Genomic DNA, 21,353 nt, shown 5'->3' on the forward strand with positions numbered 1-21,353 from the left:
TATATCATTATTTGGAAGAAGTATATTTTAATGGACCTTATTTATTATACAGCATCCTTGGTCCTATGGTAAAATTCTCCCCAAAAACAAACACGTGAGGCGACAGAAATAAAGTTACGGTTTTGCATCTCCATCTCGACATATATACTATTACTTCATTTTTTGTAGCAATCATATGCACTATTATTAATCATATAATTTAATATCACAGAATAATAATTTTAATGCATAATTTTTTTAAAAGAATAATTTTCAAATGGTATAATTTTTAAACTTAATTTTACAATTGGCGCCACCATTTAAACAATTTTTTTTAAAAAAAAAATCCTTCACATATTTCTGTCGTGTGAAGAAACCATGGACGAGTTACTTTGGAACTTGAATGAAAGTTCCACGAACTAAGTGAGAACAAAAACAGAGCAATGCTAATAATAGGACGAGGAATACGGTTTCAAGGAAACAACAAAACCGTGTCATTCAAGTTTGCTTCTTTTCTTGGTGACTTCTCCATTATTAATTTCTTCTTTTGACCAAAAATAAATACTATTGCTGAAAGGAAAAGAGGCAGTTGAGAGGGTGGGGTGATAAAACAAGAAAGTAGAAAGCATTATTTATCGTGGTGATATCTGACTTACACGGAGACGTCCACACCACGTTTGTGGTGCTTTAGACGAAGGAATTAGTGTTCGTCAAAAAACAAAATAATTATAACCCATTTGGTTTCATCCATTAAAAATTGATTTTTTTTAATAAGTCGGACAATAGAAAATGGATTTTAGTCCTCTTACATAAATAACAAAAATGTATGTATATTGTTTTCAAATTTTTAGAGTCACTATTAATTTTGTCTTTTTTAAAAAAATAATTTTTAATCCATGTACTTTGCTTTGTACTTTGTTATAAATTTCTGTACTTTTTTTATTATTTTGAGTCCCTACACTCTTTTTTAATGTTTTATATTCATTTTAAAGTCTCTATACTTTATTTATCTTGATCATTTAAAAATTTAAAATATTAAAAAAATAAAACTGTAAAAACTTGGGCCATCGAAACAAAAGTGTAAGAGCATATAATAAAATATGAGTAAGTGTACGAATTAAAAATTATGATTTTTTAATTTTTTTGTCCAAATGCCAAAAAGAGCTCGCACGCTTTTTTGTAGCACAGTGAAATGAAAGTCGTAAAGTGACGAGTCAAGGGTCAACAAACTGCATGGCATTATTAATTATTATTATTATTATTTAAAAATACTGTACTGCGCCACTGTATGTACCGTCGTATTTCAATTGTGTGAAGAAACCATGGGCCAGATAATTTGCAACTTGAATGAAAGTTCCACGAACTATCAAGCAATTTAACTTGTATACATTTCAATTGATCTGATTTCATCTCAGCTTAAAAACAATTAAGATGGGATGAGAAAGTGATTCAGAATGAAACAAGACAGAGGGTTATTATCAAGACATCCTATACTGTCCTAAATATTTTGTGTATATTTTTTTTATTTAGATAATATACATTAAAAATATTAATTATATTAATATAATTTATATTTATATTAATTATATCAATTATAATTTTAATACGTTCAATTTTTATTTAAAATTAAAAGTTTTTATATCGATAATTTTAATAATATAGAATAAGCAGTACAAGATAATATATTTCTTTATAATATATTAATTATATTAATATAATTTATTCTTATATCTATCTATTTAATAACTTTTTTTATATCACATTTCTGGCTCTATTTTTTAAAGAATAATTAGCTTAGCATATCTCAACTAAGAAAGAAGAACAATGAATTGATGTTGTGTCCAGTTTGTCGATTATGTTACTCTTATAATTTAAAAATCATTTGTAATTGCTATTATAATGTTATACACTTGTAGCTGTAATTGATGTAATTCAATAATTAACTCTAATTTATTATGATTTATGTACTCATGTTGTTTTAATTTTAAATTTAATAAATTATGTGATTTAAGATTTTAATGAATTATATAGTCCAGGCTTTTCTACTATATTATTTGATTTATCAAAATGATGGGATATTTTAATCTTGTTTCAATCTCATATTGACTCCTAACAAAATACAGGATAAAAATTTAATTTAATTTTTTTTTTAAATAAGACACAAGACACGAGTGTTCTTTTACTATCATATTCCGTGAACATCCCTGCAGGTGACCACAAAAACAGAACAAAGCTAATAATAGGACCAAGAATGCGGTTTCAAGGAAACAATTAAAACTGCTGGTAAAAAAAAAAAAAGGAATCAATAAAACCGCGTCATTCAAGTTTGCTTCTTTTCGTGGTTACTTCTTCGTTATTTATTTCTTCTTTTGAGCAAAACATTGTTGAAAGGAAAAGACGTGGCTGAGAGAGTAGGGGTCAAAGAGAAGGAAGTAGAAAGCATTATTTGTCTGACTTAGACGAGGCGTTCACACTCTTTTTACAGTGCTTTAGGTCACAGTATAGCATAGCACCTGTAATAGCTTGGCTTTTTATAGTGCTTTAGAGTTTAGACACAGAAGAAATCATTGTTCGTCTACTAAGAGGAAAAACAAGAAACAAACAAATCATGACATGACATTCCCTATTCCATAGTCAATCATTTCGGCCAATATCAGTAATTCTATCAACTGGACTTTTGTTTGCCTTTGTCAGCAATTTGTCTGACCAATTCAAAATGAGTCAAGACTGTGATTTCCTGATACAAATAATATGACCAAACATCTCCACCGATAACCAACAGGGGATTAGTTGTATGTTTGATTTTCAGTTTATATTTAACAAAAATTTAATTAAAAAATTTAATTATTTTTTGATTTTGAAAAAAATATTCAATAAATATGGTTTGAATATATTTTTAAGAATCATTCAAATAAGCTAAAGTAAAAAAACTAATCTCTCATAATATAATAAATTTAAATTTAAATTCTTTTTAAAAAAGATAATAACAAAGTGCACAACTTTATTATGAAGTCAATGTACGTAATTCTATTAGAGACTTGAGTCCTAAATAACATATGCTATCCTTCACTTCAAAAATATAAAATATTTTAATTTTTTTTCATAGATAATTAATAAGTTTTTTCAAAAAAATAATTTTTTTAATAAATAAACCCATCAAACCTTCACTTTTAAATAAAACATCCTAATAAATAAAAAAATATAAAAAATAATATTAATTTAGCGACAATAACAAACTTATTAATGGTGTATTTTGATTAAAAACTAGTATATGAATTATGTTATGTATAAGATGTGAAAATTTTTAAAAATAATTTAAATAAATAATGAGATTTACTTAACATCTAGAATGAATTGTTATTAAATAAAAATAATTAACTCATAAAATAAATTTAGAGATAATACAAATTGATTCTAAATTGAACTTTATAAATATTTGGATAATGTTTCTCCATAAATAACATTTAAAATTGTGTTTGGCGAGTTTCTAATAAAAAGCCCATATTTTCAAATCTCAATTGTTATGTACTCTAGATTCATAAATGAAATCAAGTTTAGGAAAATATAACTAATATTATAAAGATTTTGAACTTGATTCTAATTTATCGTCCCATCAAAAAATAATATAATTAATGATTAAAATTGTAAATGCTGAATGGAAAAATTGATTCTAACAACATAATTGAAATTTTAGGAGTTAAAATTTTCTTACCCTCAATGGATCTTTGACATCACTCGAGCAACAATCAAATAAATTGGGTATTGTTGTACAAATCAAAAGATTTATCAATATTTGTTATGAACATGGTAGGGGCACCGACAATAAAATAATTATTGAAAACAAAATAATTACTATTACTAATAAAATAAAATAAAAACATCGAAAGCGGAAAAAAATATAAGATTATAACTTCCTCCCGTTTATCATTACGTTACATAAAACAAATGTTTATGCGCTATTATTTTATTAGTAATGGGATCATTGATTTATTTACATAAACTTCATGTAATTAAAAAAATATAAAAATATTATAATTTTTTGTCAAAATAAACTAAGTTAAGGCATTTATTCAAGGGGGGTTTATCAAAAGATGGGCACACTAATTCATTATTCACTATACTTTCCTACATTTTGGTTTGATAAAAGACAATCAAGTGATATTTAGGAATTAGAATTCATCTAGAAAAAAATACATTATTCAACTATGTGTTGTAAAACAAAACATTGAGTCTATATTGAATCTTATAGCCGGTCTCAAACTCCTTGCTCCATCATTACAAATATCTTAGAACATTTTAAACAAAGCATCAAAAACCCCCTACGTTTTGTGATATCATGTATATATTATGAGAAAAAATATATGGGATTTTCTTTTTTATATATAGGCAGAGTAAAAATCACACAAGATAATCTCATAGTCATTAAGTACAGCGTAATATCATGAACATATATATATATATATATATATAATCCTTCACACGTTTCCGTTGTGCGAAGATAGTAAGAAACTATGGGCGGGTTACTATGTAGCTTGAATAAAAGTTCCACGAACTATATGTAGTGACCACAAAAGCAGAGCAATACAACAAGAGGACAAGCAACAGGGTTTGAAGTAAACAACAAAACCGTGTCATTCAAGTTTGCTTCTTTTCTTGGTGACTTCTCCATTCCATTATTAATTTCTTCTTGGGGGAATTATAAACACGCTGTGCATGAGATAAATTTACAAGGAAAAGAAATTTAGATGTTATATAATATGCATTTCACTTGTTTATATAGCTTACATATTATACAGTGTTGACTTAGGTATAAGCCGATCCAATTATGAGCACATGCGAGTTATTTTTTATTCAAATCGGTGTCGGACATGCTTTCGCCTTTCATACCTGTTCACATAAAGAATCCCTGACTGATTAAAGGTGATTCCACTTCATTTGTTTATCATTTATAAACCTTCACGATTATATTCTAATGGGTGTAAGATATATGTGGAGGCTTTGATCCGCTCAAATACTGTACTTTGTTCCCACCTCATATTTCATTTCTTTGGCTTCATGTCATTATTTATTCTATTATTAATCTATGAAAATGGTCTCACAATATGTGTGTGTGTGTGCGTGTGTGAGTTTCATTATTTGAGATTAAAATGTTTGAAGCCTAACTACTTCCTCTGTCTTCGCTCATTCAGTGGTAAACGTGGAGACAAATAATGGAGGAAGAGCATTAAGAAGTCTATTTCTTGTACCTCAGGGCCGTGAAACGAGTGTATCTTACTGTACGCCCAACTGTTACTACTCATGTGGGTTAGAAGACATTTTTATTTGTCTAACTAAAACCTTAATTAGACAAATAAAATCATTGGATTAAGTTGAGATAGGGATATAAATGGGTTGAAAGTCGTTTATTTGCCTAATTAAGGCCTTAATTAATTCTCTGTTTTTTTTAACAAAATAAAATGTCACGGAAAAGATCGTACAAAGAAACAAAAAAAAAAAAACAAAGTTATATTAGAATTAGAGTTTAACATATTTCTGTATCTTAAAGGTAAATTATTAAAGACGTATAAAATTTTACTAAATCTGATTTCACCTAATAGAATAAAACTTATTATTGTTATATTATAAAATTTCAACAGATGCCTGATGAACAAGTGAATCTATATGCATTGGCAGAAACCACCAATGGGCTGGGTGAATCTGAACTGTGATGGAACTGCTAAAAGCTTAGGCAGCCTTGGCGTGAGTGTCTGTTAAGTTACACGGAGGATATTTGTTACCACGTGGGTTAACGTGAGTAGTAGGCTTATTGCATTGATCAATTCTCTTTTAAGCGGGGATTTGCAAGTGGAGCATGTCAATCGTGAAGGGATTAAAGCTTGTTTGGTTTTTTTTTTTGGTTATAAAAATTTTTTTTATAATATAACTTTTAGAATTGTTTTTCAAAACAAAACAAAATAAAAATATGTTTGGTTATGTTAATTTAAAAATAGTCTTAGAATTAAAAAAAATAAGCTGATAGTAGTGATTATAAGAGATTAATGGTGATAGTTTATGATAAAAATTGGTTAAATATATTATATTTTTCACTAATCAAATGCAGTGCGTTTAAAAAACAATAAAAATAAAATGAAATTAATTTTAAGATATTTTCATTTTTTTGTTTTAAAATCAAAAAATGTGAACAGTTTTGAAAATAATTATTTCCAAAACACTTATTTAAATAAGTTTTTTAATGTTCTTATTTGTTTAAAAAATAGAAAGCAGTTCTTGAAAAAAGAAACTAAACTGGCTCTAAATATGCAGATTTCTTGGCTTCCTTTGCTTTGAATGTGGAGAAGGTTTATGGAAGCTCTAAATATGTAGTGTTTGAGTTTGTGTTTTTCTTTCCCTATTGTATCCAAAAAACAAGTTAATATGTACATTTATTTGTGTTGTTGGATAATACCTTAATTCCAAAGTTGAAATTCAAATGATCATCCAGAAAAATTGAATTATGTTGTGTAAGTGGACTTATAACCTACAAAAATAAAGCTATGTCTAAGGTGACATAAATAAAGTTACGGTTTTACATATAGACATATACTTTATTTGAATCATAATATACATCATAATTAACTAATTTATAATTTATGAATAATGTTAGTTGAAATTTTAAATTTTTAAAAATGTCCATATGTTTTCATTTATATCCTTATTAAATATACTATATAAGAATTTTGATAAGAGTAATTAAGATTTTAATCTATGATTCTTTTGAAAAAGAGTAATAAACGAAATAGCGGTATAGTTAAAAAAATAAATATAAAAATTATTTGATATCCTATATTTTGAACTAAACAAAACTATTAAAAGATATCTTATATTATGGTCAGGAGGGAATATATATATATATATATATATATTATTTCATTTTTTATTGCAATTATATGTAATTTATTATGCAATCTAATATCACAGAATAAGAATTTTAATGCATGTTTTTTAAAGAAATATAATTTTTTAAATGGTATAATTTTTTTAAAATTTTAATTAGTTTAAATTGGAGCCACCATTTAACCAATTTTTTTAAAAAAAGAAAAAAAATCCTTCACATATTTCTGTTGTGTGAAGAAACGATGGCCAAGTTACTTTGGAAGTTGAATGAAAGTTCCACGAACAGTCAAGTGACGAGTGACCACAAAGACAGAGCAATGCTAATAATCGGACGGGGAATACGATTTCAAAGCAAACAATAAAGACCGTGTCATTCAAGTCTGCTTCTTTTCTTGGTGACCTCTCCATTATTAATTTCTTCTTTTGAGCAAAAATAAATACTATTGCTGAAAGAAAAAGAGGTCGTTGAGACTTGCGAAAGTGATGGTGAAAAAGAAGAGAGCATAAAGCGCACACTCATATATATATATATATATATATATAGCTTAAAGCATTTATATATAGTGGTCATTATATACAATTATTTTGGTGCAAGGAATTGCGGGGGAATGACAGTTAACTTTTAAAAAAATAATGACAAGTTAGATTTTTGCTAAAGTAAATTATAAATATTGCTTCAAATGATTATAAATTTAAAAATTTTGATTTAAAATGTAATATTATAATTTTAAATGTCACTCTTTATTTATAATTATAAGGATCAATATTTAAAATTTATTTTTTTAAAATATTTTATTAAAAGCCTAACTATCATTAATTAATTTTCTCCTTCAAGATTTTATTAGTATTACTTTCTTTAATCTTATTTATAAATCATTTCAAAAAAGTTATCTGAAATTAATAAAAATTTTAAATTTCATTAACTTTGTCTAAAAATTTAATGACTTTTTAACTTTATCTTTATTAAATGTACACATGTTAAAAATAAAATACTAATATAACATTTAATAACCTTTTAAACATTTAATAAGAGCAAAAAAATAAATATAATAATTGAAGAATTTTATAAATAGGATTAAAATAAATATTCTTTTTAAATATCCACAGATCTTTTCATGAAACATGAGAAAGTTTTCAGAATAACTATTTTCTTTTTTTAGAATATTTAAATGCATTTTCAAAATAATTATTTGTGTTTTAAGAATATTCATATGCATTTTCAAAATAACTATTTGCATTTTCAGAACATTCTTTGATATTTTCATAAAAAAAAATTTTAAATATGCATATGTGATATTTGAATAACAACATGTAACATCATCTAAGTTAATAATTTTCAAAATATTAAAAGATGTATTTTAATAAATGAAAGTTCTCTAGCATATAATTGAAATCCAAATGCATATAGCAAAAGAATTCTACATATAATTGAAAACCTTTACTTCTAGCATTCTAAATTAATACATTGTCATGAAGAACATTGTATTAAGTGTTGATAAGAAATTATTAATAATAAAGGACCTTGTGCAAAATATTAACAATGAATGACCTTGCTCGACTTTTGCTTCTTTTTTTTATATCAATAAGGGTATTTTTATCATTTAGTCCCCAACAATTATTGCCTGTAAAGAACTTCAATCCTAAATCTCTTCCAACTCCTTTTCAACAGGTAATAGTTAATACTAATGTTTTTAGAATTAGACTGGATAGTAAATCAAAAAGGTCAGCTGTTCACATGATCCAATCGGATTGGATCAATAGCCAAATTGGTGATGTAATAATTAAATAAAAATAATATTAAATGCTATATAAAATAAATACAAAAAATCTATAGTATATTAATAAAATGACATGACTATAAATTAATAATATTACAAACTATAATTTTATAATTTGTCCAATATTGGTGAATATTGATTAAATTATAAATAAGTAAAATCAAAAGTATTTATATTTGCATATATAATTGTCAATATTTTTATAGAAAATGATCTCAAATCATATTTTATACATGTTAGTTGTCCAAAAATAACAGTTTTAGTGTGATTTAATTTTTGAATTTTTTAAATTTTTAAGCTTTTTTAAATATTATATTTAAAAATATTCAGTTTTTCTAAAAAACGCTTTGATTTTTGGCTTAATAGTAACTCAACTTCAATCCAATCTTATTCAATTATAAAAACAGTATTTTAATCCAAACAAGCAGTTAATAGCTTCAGTTAATAGTTCAATCATCCCAGTCCGGTTTTTAAATTATTAGATAATACATGGTGAAGTTTTCCATGGCAATTTTTCCTAATATTTTCTTTTTTTGGATTTTATTGTTATTGCTTTAGACAAAGAAATGATGACATCACACAACATTCTCTCGGACATGAGCAGAAATCATTATTTATCGTGGTCTTCATTTGACTTTCACGGAACGGAGACGTCTGCACTGCTATAATTTTATAGTGCTTTAGACATAGAAATCATTGTTCGTCAACCAAGAAAAAAAGAAGTAGACAAATATCAATTTTTCTATGAACTGGACATTTGTTTGCCGTTGTATGCAATTTATAAAACCAATTCAAAATGGATCAATAATGTGATTTCCTTGTACAAATAATACGACCAAACAACTAAGCCAATAAAAAGTGGACGTTAGATCTAATGAAAGAAGCTGGTCCTTTATAATATGATAAATTAATATTTAAATATATAATAAGAGAGATATTCATATTTAATGCTCAATAATATTTTAAACATGATTGATTCTAATAAAATGATGTAAAGAGAATTGAGCAAAGAGAATTCGATACACCTTTCATAGCCAAAATATTGGTATCACACGTCTCTTGAACATGTTAATGTTGGAACATCCGACAGCACCGCAATTGATGCGTTCTTTTTTATTTTGGCAATCTAACAAGCTTCTTCATCCTTTGTCAGAATTTTAAAGAATGAATAATTCGCTGATAAAAGTACTCATCATTAATTTGTATTAAAAAAATTAAGAGAGCAAAATGAATTCAAATTTTTTGGTAGATGCTACTCTAATAATTGTGAGAGCGCATTGCTTCGTTTGAACTTTGAAGCCTTAATTACAGTCCGTTTGGTTTCATGATTTCATCCATCCAAAATAGATTTATTTTAATAAGACGGAAAATAGAAAATGGATTTTAGTTCTCTTAAATAAATAACAAAAATGTAATTATATTAAAGAAGAGTTAATGAACAAATAAGACCCTGAACTCTTACTCAAAAATTATCCTAAATCCTGAACTCTTAAAATGTACAAAATAAATTCTAAAATTTTAAATTCATAGTAAAATAAACTTGATTGTTAACTTTTTTTAATGTCATTACTATTCACGTAGGTATTGTAATAGTCAGATTAAATTAGTAGGAAAATAAACCTTTAACAGTACCTGCGTGAATAGTAACGGTATTAAAAAGTTAATAATTAAGGTTTATTTTATTATAAATTTACAAAATTTAAATTTTATTTTATATATATTAAGAGTTCAAAATTTAGGATAATTTTCAAACAATAATTTAAGGTCTTGTTTACTCATTAATCTATTAAATAATATTGTATCCTGCTCCTATATGTACCGTCACTACTATACTCACAGTCACACAATCAATCAAAGATAAGCTTCAATTTATCATGTTAGTACAATATTTCTAATGAGATACCCAAAAGGACGGAAACTTCCCAGAAGTTGCAAAAGCAAACTCGTCGTAATAACCAGATCAACCTTCTTGCAATCACCATTAGTTCACAAGGTTGATTCTGGTCGGGTATTATGATTAGAAATAATCCTATACATTACCTAACAGCTCTGTCTAATTTTATTCAAGTTGGTGGTTAAGATCTCGAGAACTACATATTCCCTTTTATTTTCTTTAGTTTACTTCTGCGTTTACTTCGAATGGTTTTCTTGCAGAAAGACTTGCTGCAGTTTCTGGAGAAGAAACCGATTGTTGCATTCTCCTGTTGAGGGAATCCTACACATTGAAGTTCAAATCTTTCAAGAATCAACACACACTTTCCAGTTTTGACCTCCTCCTTCTCCAATAATGGCTTCTTCCTCTTCTTCCTTCCATGATGTGTTCATCAGCTTCAGAGGCTTGGACACCAGACGTGGCTTTCTGAGCCATTTAGTGAAGGAACTACGTCAGGAGCAAATTAAAATCTGTGGATGAGAATCTGAACAGAGGAGATGAAATATCATCCTCACTTTTTGGAGCAATTGAAGAATCGAAAATTTCACTCATCATATTTTCACAGAACTATGCTTCTTCAAGGTGGTGCTTGGATGAGCTTGAGAAAATAATTGAGTGCATGAAAAAGAACCAACAAATTGTTTTACCTGTTTTCCTCAACATCGATCCTTCAGATGTAAGGCATCAAAGAGGCACTTGTGCAAATGCATTTGCTAAACATGAATTGAGGTTTCAGGAGGTTCTGGTGCAGAGTTGGAGATCATCTTTGAAGAAAGCTGCTGATCTATCTGGCTATGATTCATCCAAATATAAGTAAGTCTTCTCTTTTCTTTTCTCTCAAGCGCGTTTTTTAACTTGTCCTTCTAGCTGGCTGCTTAATTTACACCCAGAACTTCTATTTTATCTTTATTTCGTAGAACCTAGAGATTGTTTTGCATGAGAATTTTTGGCTGTTGATTTGTCCATACATTTCTGCAAAAATTCCATACTGGATCCTAAAAGTTCCGTTCCATTCAGGAGTATCCAATTGCATTTACCTTGAGGAGTTCTTTTCTAATAATATCCAATAAAGTCAAAAACGTTGCTGGGTGTTTTTGTGATTCGCTGCATCAGATGTTAATGCATTGATGCCGATTGCAGTAACATTGATATCAGGAATGTGGCCTTAGAGGGTGTCATCATTTTGTGGATGGGATTTCTTATATTAATTAATTTTCTGACAACCGTTTTACATAGAAAGTCCTTAATTAATTTCCCCCTTCTTTATCTAATCCAGCAACGAAGTTGAACTCATTGAGGATATTGTCAAAGGTATCTTGGAAAAGTTGGATCAAATCTACCCTAGTGAATCAACAGGCCTGGTAGGAATTGATCGAAACCTTGCATGTATTGAATCATTATTGGAAATGGAGGCTAGATCAGTTAAATTCATTGGAATTTGGGCCATGCCTGGCATAGGAAAAACAACCATTGCCCAGGCTGTATTTGACAAATTCTCTTCCCGATTTGAAGGCTGCTGCTTCCTGCAAAATGTGAGAGAAGAATCAATAGACAAGCGTGGATTGGATTGCTTGAGAAATAAACTTTTGTCTGAACTACTTGAGGGAAAATCAGCTCGGCACAGGGAAAGATTGAGTTGGAAAAAAGTTCTTGTAGTGTTTGATGACGTGAGCACTCCAAAGCAACTGAGCCATCTGGTTAGAGAGGGAATTCGCTTTGGAATAGGTAGCAGAGTCATTATAACAACCCAAAACAAGCATGTGCTTACTAGTGGAGGAGTTCATGCTATACATGAGGTCAAGGAATTGAACTTTGAAGAATCCCTTAAACTTTTCAGCTTAAAAGCCTTTAACAAATGCATTCCTGAAAATGGATATGAACGACTTTCAAAAAAGGCAGTAATTACTTATGCCAAAGGTATCCCTTTAGCTTTAGAAGTTTTGGGTTCAAGTCTTCATTCTAAAAGTGTAGAAATATAGGAGAGTAAATTGAGAAAACTCGAGGTGTATCCCAAAGGGAAAATCCAAAATGTGTTGAAAGTGAGCTATGATGAATTAGAATATGAAGAAAAGGAATATTTCTGGACATTGCATTCTTTTTCAAGGGAGAACATAAAGATCATGTCATGAGGCTACTTGACGCTACTTACTTTTCTGCAGCCAGTGGAATTGATAGTCTTTTGGATAAAGCTCTTATAACCATCTCAAATGGTAGCACAATACAAATGCATGACTTGATTCAAGAAATGGGTTGGGAAATAGTGCGTCAAGAATGTCCAAAAGTCCCTGGCAGGCATAGTCGATTGAAGGACATTGAGGAAGTGCACAAAGTGTTAAAGGATAACATGGTAAGAGAAATGTGTCCTAACTTCTACCTTCAAATTATTTTTGTACAAGCAGCAGCTAGTTTGATGCCATTTACTTAATTTTTTTTATAAATGTGCTTTATTTTTCAGGGACGTTGTGTAGTTAAAGGCATGGTGTTACATGCCTGTCACATTGAATATTTACAACACAGCGCCAACACTTTAAAAAAGATGACTGATCTTAGATTTCTCAAATTCCACTCTCCCTTCTAAGTGGGAACTTATCATGTGCCCTGTCCAACAAGTCATGAGTCATTCTCTAACGGGTGAAGGTCTCTGGAGTGGCATGGATACCCCTCAGCTTCTCCGCCTTCCAGTTTTCATCCTAAAAAGCATGTTGGGCTTTCTGTGCCAAACAACTATGCTAAGAATCAATGGGAGGATATGCAAGTAGATGTTTTTGTATCTCTATTTTTCTTAACTTTCATGAAAATTTTTAAATTTTCTCATATGATCTCTCTTGTTTAATTGTTTCAAGATTTTGTGATTTTCAAGAGAATAAATCTCTACAGATCAATGCAGTTGCTTGATCTCCCGATAGTACAGGAGTATGAATGGGTGGATGATTGTTCTTTGGAAAGTTTTTGTAATGTCAATGGACATTTCTTATCTCTTTCCATGATTGTTGCTTTAAATCTAGTTCACTTCAAAGAGACCATACATAGGGAGAGTAGTTTCAAATCTCATAGAAACTTTGATGTTAGTTTCAGCTTTAGTGTCAAAAAGGAATCACAGTTGGCATCAAAGGAAATGACAGATTGGGATTTAGTATCTTCAAATGTCAAAATATTGCACTCATCAATTGGAAGTCTTAAGGAGTTAAGAAGGGTCATACTAGATTGTTGTGGACTAGAGATTCTTCCCGTGAATGAGTTACCTTGCCTGAGATTTTTTGGAGAGCCCAATCTTGATTGTAGACAAATGAATCAAAGCTCAAAGCCAAAAATCTTATTTGATGTCTTGCTTTCGTTACGAGATCTATTTATGGCAGGATGCAGTGGCTTCTTTAAAGTCCCTTTTTCCATCTCCTTCCTCAAAGTCCCTGACACTATTGGCGCTTGGTCATATTTGCATGAGGTATCCTTTCACAACAGGATGCTTCGATTTATGCCAGTACTTCCACCATTACTTGAACACTTATCTTTGAAAGATTGCATGTCACTAGAGACAATTTTCTTTCTAACTACATTTGAGCAAGAGCTTCTATTACTTGGGGTGATTTTCTTGTGGAATTGTGGGAGGCTTCAATCTATACCATCATTGAGATATTTAGTTCTGCATAATTGAATGTCATTGGAGACAATTTCCTTTTCAACTACATTTGGGCAAGAACTTCCATTACTTTGGAATATTTCCTTGCAGAATTGTGGAAGGCTTTGATCCATACCAACACTTCCACTATTACTGAGAGATTTAGATCTGGATGATTACATGTCACTGGAGATAATTTCCTTTACAACTACATTTGGGTAAGAACTTCCATTACTTAAGGAGATTTCCTTATAGAATTATGGGAGGCTTCAATCCATACCAGCACTTTTACCATCACTTGAACATTTATTTCTGGATGATTGCATGTCACTGAAGACAATTTCCTTTCCAACTACATTTAGGCAAGAACTTTTATTACTTGGGGTGATTTTCTTGAAGAATTGTGGGAGGCTTCGATCTATACTAGCAGTTTTACTATTACTGAGAGGTTTATTTTTAAATGATTGCATGTCACTGGAGACAATTTCCTTATCAACTACATCTGGGAAAGAACTTTCATTACTTCAGAGGATTTCCTTGTGGAATTGTGGGAGGCTTCGATCCATACCAGCACTTCCATCATCACTTGAACATTTATATCTGAAAGATTGCATGTCACTGAAGACAATTTCCTTTTCAACTAGATCTGGGCAAGAACTTCCATTACTTAGGGAGATTTCCTTACAGAATTGTGGGAGGCTTCAATCTATACCAGCTGTTGCTCTCCGCAAATGCACGGGTTGTAGCAAGTAATATAATGAAAGTAAAGTATCGTTCCCTCGAGGATTTGTCCAAAAGCAATGATCAAGTAAAAGACTAAATAAACTTGATCAAGTTGAGCTACATATAGTTAGGTAAAAATGATTTTGCAAATGAAACTAACACTAGAAAATAAAAAAAGTGAGTGATTCACAAACTTCCAACACAATTTAGGACCTAGGATTATTTAGCCCCTTTGCATTTTATAATACCAAAATTAGCTCCTCTAATAAATGCTTTTAATAAAATAAGTGCTAACCTAGGGTTCTAAAAAATACTTGGACAAGCTCTCTCAAGTCATGAACAAGTGTTTAGTTAAATTAATTGCCCAATTTCTTGTTACAATTAATAAAACTCAATTTTAAACACCAATCCTAATGTGGCTATGCAAGGCTAGCAAGTATATCTCTATCTTACTAGCAAAACCATCCATTCAACATGCAAATATCAAGTTCTTGCACAATATTACCCAAGTTCTACACTCAACCTAGCCCTTTCAAGCATCAATTAAGTGAACCCAACATCTAAATGGTGGCCAATCATGTAGAAGCATTAAGAAAAGAGTAAAATAAATACATATATATCATTAATCACAAAAAGAGAGGAAAAATATAGTATTAATCCATACAAGAGTTCCAAATAATCCTAGAACAAAGGGTTTAACTACTCATAATCATCCACAAGCTACAAATATACAAAATAAGTAGACCCATTTTAGATTACAAGAGAGGAAAGGGAAGAGGAATAGAAAAACTAAAGAAAATAAGCTCCAAATGTCTTTAAAGCTTCAATCTCTTGATCCCAACTCTTCCAATGCCTAAACCCTAGCACAACCAAGCTCCAAAAGTGTCTAAAAGTCTGAAGAATGAGTTCTGGGTTGAGCTCTCAGCTTATATGTATCCTAGCCAACTAATTTCTGATAAATGAAATGCAGCGTTTTTCTGACAATGGCAAAAGTCGCGAACGAAAGTCACGACTTTGGGACGACTTTGGCAGTTCTGTACTGTTTTTACAACTAGCAAAAATTATTCATTTTGCTCTTGATTTCTTCATCCAAAAGCCTTCCAAAAACCTCCACAAAGCCTCAGAAATGCTTCTAATCAAAACTTCAATTAAAATAACATAAAATTAGGCTAAAAATATCAAATTAAAGCTAAGAACACAAGCCTAGAACAAAATGCACATTTTCCTAATTTGGGCAATAAAAACATATATAATTGAACTAAAATGGATTAGAATTTAAGGAAAATGTGATGAAATAACTTGAACTTCTAGAGTTTAACACCAGCACTTTCACGATTACTGAGATATTTAGTTCTGGATGATTCCATGTCCCTGGAGACAATTTCCTTTTCAAGTACATTTAGGCTAGAACTTCCATTACTTAGGGAGATTTCCTTATGGAATTATGGGAGGCTTCAATCCATACCAGTACTTCTACTATCACTTAAACATTTATCTCTAGATGATTGCATATCACTAGAGACAATTTCCTTTCCAACTACATCTGGGCAAGAACTTCCATTACTTCAGAGGATTTCCTTACAAAATTGTGGGAGGCTTCGATCTATACCAGCACTTCCACGATCACTGAGATATTTAGTTCTGGATTATTGCATGTCATTGGAGATAATTTCCTTTTCATCTACATCTGGGCAAGAACTTTCATTACTTAGGGAGATTTCCTTACAAAATTGTAGGAGGCTTCGATCCATGCCAGCACTTCCACCATCACTTGAACATTTATCTCTGAAAGATTGCATGTCACTAGAGACAATTTCCTTTCTAACTACATCTGGGCAAGAGCTTCTATTACTTGGGGTGATTTCCTTGTAGAATTGTGGGAGGCTTCGATTTATACCAGTACTTCCACCATCACTGAGATATTTAGTTCTGTATAATTGCATGTCACTAGAGACAATTTCCTTTTCAACTACATCTGGGCAAGAACTTCTATTACTTTGGAATATTTCCTTGCGGAATTGTGGGAGGCTTCGATCCATACCAGCACTTCCACCATTATTGAGAGATTTAGATCTGGATGATTGCATGTCACTGGAGACAATTTCCTTTCCAACTACATTTGGGCAAGAACTTCTATTACTTGGGGTGATTTTCTTGAAGAATTGTGGGAGGCTTCGATCCATACCAGCACTTCCACCATTACTTAAACATTTATCTCTGAATGATTGCATGTCACTGGAGACAATTTCCTTTCTAACAACATCTGGGCAAGAACTTCCATTACTTCAGGGGATTTCCTTGAAGAATTGTAAGAAGCTTCGATCTATACTAGCACTTCCACGATCACTGAGATATTTAGTTCTAGATGATTGCATGTCACTAGAGACAATTTCCTTTTCAACTACATCTAAGCAAGAACTTCTATTACTTTAGAGGATTTCCTTGCGGAATTATGGGATGCTTCGATCCATGCCAACACTTACACCATCACTTGAACATTTATCTCTGGATGATTGCATGTCATTGGAGATAATTTTTTTATCAGCTACATTTGGGCAAAAACTTCCAACACTTCGGAGGATTTCCTTGCGGCATTATGGGAGGCTATACTAGCACTTCCATCATCGCTGACATATTTATTTCTAGATAATTGTATCTTACTGGAGACAGTTCTGATATTGAACGAGCATTCACTTTATAATGTAATGGACAATGCTTATCCCTTATTGAAGGGAGCAGCATTTAACAAGTTTAAGGAAAGTATTTTTTTTCTACCTAGTAGCAAAGTTCCAGAGTGATTCGGATGTAATCGATCAACAGAGGCTTCTATCACTATTTAACTTTCTTCGGTTGTTGATGATTTGTTAGATTTTTCTTTTTTCTCTATTCATGCCTGGTTCACCTCTGTACCATGTTACTCGATATTCTTATGCTACTTTGATGATTTTTAAAGAATTAAAAGATCAGGTCCTTCCGCCATCAAAGAATTGTACTCAGATCATGTTGTTCTATGGTATGATCAGTACTACAATAAATGCATTTTAACGGTAATTAAAAAGAGAAGAAGAAATGATGAGGACATCACTTATTTTCCAAAGGTCTCATTTGAAGTCTGTGGAGTCTTCTCATGTGACTTGAAGAATGGGAAGATCAAAGAATGGGGAGTCCATCACAAATGGAACTCATACCACAGTGAAAAGAGACATCAAATAATTCCACAACATAAAGTCGGCTTAGATACATTCTAGGAGGCTTTTGGATGCTATGCTTATGAGAATCAACTATAGCTAAAATTTATACTTTGGATGAAACAAAATGCGATTCCTGTGAAATTGTTATGGGTACCTTTTTCAAGCATTATTTTATCCAAATATATAGTTTCCGTTATACATTCAGTTCACACGATGAAATAATATTTATTCTGTATTTTAAACAGAGTGAATACTCTCTAATATATTTAAACCTATTATTTATATGATTTAATCCCCTTTTTTTAAATCCAAATCAGACTTTGATTTCCTTTTAACTTGCTGCTATGAGCAAGTTTCTATTCAAAGAACTCCAATGCTATTTCTCTTGTTGCAGAACTCTAAATGACTCATGTAGCAGTAGGTACTTCTCTTTTAAACTAGTTTCATTGTATAGACTATGGAGTTTCAGCAATATTTTCCTTATCATTTAAATTTTGCCTACCTTTTTTCCATTTCATGCTTTTACCGTTATTTGTAGTCATTCTGGTGGGGAAATGGTTTCTTTAAACAACTTCAGAAGTAGTACAAAAGGCAGCCCAAAATGAACTTTGTTCTGGGCTTTATGATTGAGAACTATGTTTTTTCCTCACTCCTTCACAATCTCATCAATTTCACATCTCCAAAGAGAAGGTAAGTGCTGCATTAATGTTGTATTTTTCTCCATACTTAATTTCTATTACTTTAGCAGTAAGTGCATGTCTTATATAGCTAGTTGTTTTCTTACTCTGGATTATCAAGTTAAATAAATCTTTAGTTGCATATCGGCATCTTCCACTTCTTTCATTCTTTGATGCAAAAAGTTTGTACTTTTATTTTGTTTCATCAAGTTTCAATAATGAAATAAATGTGGAATGATCACTTGCGAGTAGTCTTGGAGAAAAGCATTAAATTTTAGACAAACTCTAAGGGATAACTAGCTATAATTATCAACTTTCTTTTCAAGACTAATTTTTTGAAGGAAGACAAATAAAAATATTTTATACTATGTATTTATACAAGATTGGTTCACATCAGCTAATCCAGTTATGAACACATTGAAGAAAAATTATAGAGGAAGAAGAAAAAGAAAGCGCAAAGCAATGATCTGCGTCTCACATAATACTAACACATACATGCCTGCAAGCATATTTTCTGAATAATCTATCATATACTTGCATGCTTCCATACGTATCTGTTTGTACTAAGAATCTTTAGGAAGATATTTCAATTGGTGCAAGATATGGAGGTTTTGATGAAAGGTGTATTGCTAAATCATTGCGTGCCATCTATCTCCTGCATGAAGAGTACTCAACCATCATTTTATGCTTTAGTTGTCATGGTTGTCTCTAACGGCCATCACTGTTATTCATACTTATAGATATTCCTTTGATGCTTTTGTTGGCTGAATTTGGAAAGTCAAATGATTTATCTTTCTTAGAAATTCTCCCCACAGGTGTTTTTTCTTCAGCAATCTTCCTTTTCCTTTCTCAGTAGACCATCATCAAATATCTGTCTTGGATCTCAGTCTCAGCAGTATAATGAATTCATCTTATCGTGTGATGATTGAATAAAGTATATATCTCTCTCTCTCTCTGTCTTTTTAAGAAGAATGTACCACCATCTTATTGTGTGATTCATCTTATGCCTTTATTCACAAGCTATATATCTCATCTGAGAGATCAACTAAAGTTGGATTGCATATTTTCATCTCCAATAAAGAAAAAGAATCAATTTTGGTTCTTTATGTACACTAAAATTAAATAAAACAAACGTCAGGAGGCGTGTAGAGAAGAAAGTGTGTGAACAAGGGATCATGAAACCTTAATGAGTCAGGGCTTTTACATACATGACATGTGACAAGAGAAAAGGGAAATTACAAAATAGCTCTTGAACTTTCTTAGCATATGTTGATTAAAAAAAACCTTTATCAGCATATGTCTTCATATTTTGATGGTTTGTGTGTGAACAGATGATTACAAAGCCTTCATGTAGGTCACCACACTAGATTTAGCTCTCGAACCACTTTTCCTTTCCATGTGGGTGTGAAGGGAAATCATATCAGCTAATTTAGGTATTAAAAATTTGGATATCACTAACTGGATTAGATCTAATAAAAAGAGCCAATATCTTATAAGATGATGAATGAATGAATGTTTGAACTATCATTGATAGAAGTAGACAAATTTAATATCTAATTGTGTCTTGAATAAAATTGGCTTCAATAGAATAATACTTATGTGCAATTAAAAAAAATTATATATCTAACCTATAGAGAAATGGTTGAGAAATTAGTAACAAGTGAAAATGCAAGAATAAGTCAAACTTGCATGCACCACTTTAGATGTGTTTAGAGAAATAAAATATCATCAAGTCAACAAATCTTTGCTTGAGACATTTGCATCCAAAAATAATGGATTATTTGACTTTAAAAAAATATCTAATCCACATTTGATTTTTCATTTTGACAAATGCAGATAATTTCTCGTGGTTAAATATGTTGATATGATTAATATAAATAATGCAAAAATATTTTCCTTTCCATTTGTTATTGAAAGAAATTAAGGAGGAAAAACATACCTTGTGTCGTTAATTCACACGTATGTATGCGAGAACAAAGTTACATCGGTCAAACTTTGTTTGGATAACCCAACATCCCCCACTCACACTTGGTGGAGAAGATAATGTCAGTCCTATATATTTTTCTTTCCTCTCTTCATACTAGGTGCTTTGTCGTGACCACATAGGCTTAACGTCTTCGTTTCAGTTGTTTGTACTAGGAAATTCTATTAAGGACCAGCACAAATAACTCTAAAGTTGAATTTATTCTTGATTAAATTCGTGCCTTAATGTCTTAGATTTACCAATATACACTTTTTCTCATTATGACTAATCTAATCCTTCTTAAGTCAATCCAAGACTCAGATAGTCTCTCTTATATGCATAGTATCCACACATATAAATTCATAAATTATTTCATAAAGGACATGTCTTGAATATGAGCATAGATGTGTATATTTAAGATAATCTTCCTTTCACCCATATACCACTTTAATAGGAAACAGTTGCTTTCCTAACATGAAACCTTTAGGTCGCATCAATCATGACTATAGGGTGTATGTTAAAGTAGCAGACACTGTCACATATCTCCATGATAATGTCAAAGTCAAAGGACATAAATGAAAAGATTTTTTTCTTTTTGGGACTCACACAGCAATGAAGTA

At 30.5% G+C, this 21,353-nt stretch overlaps 1 pseudogene; it reads left to right on the forward strand.

Moving 5' to 3' along the window:
- Positions 1-10,493: 10,493 nt before the first annotated feature.
- LOC129289455 (TMV resistance protein N-like) lies at positions 10,494-13,158 on the forward strand (annotated as a pseudogene).
- The last annotated feature ends 8,195 nt before the right edge of the window (positions 13,159-21,353 follow it).

The sequence above is a fragment of the Prosopis cineraria genome, unplaced genomic scaffold (assembly GCF_029017545.1).
Source record: "Prosopis cineraria cultivar Desert tree isolate PC_DT_omini unplaced genomic scaffold, ASM2901754v1 PC12, whole genome shotgun sequence".
NCBI lineage: Eukaryota > Viridiplantae > Streptophyta > Magnoliopsida > Fabales > Fabaceae > Prosopis > Prosopis cineraria.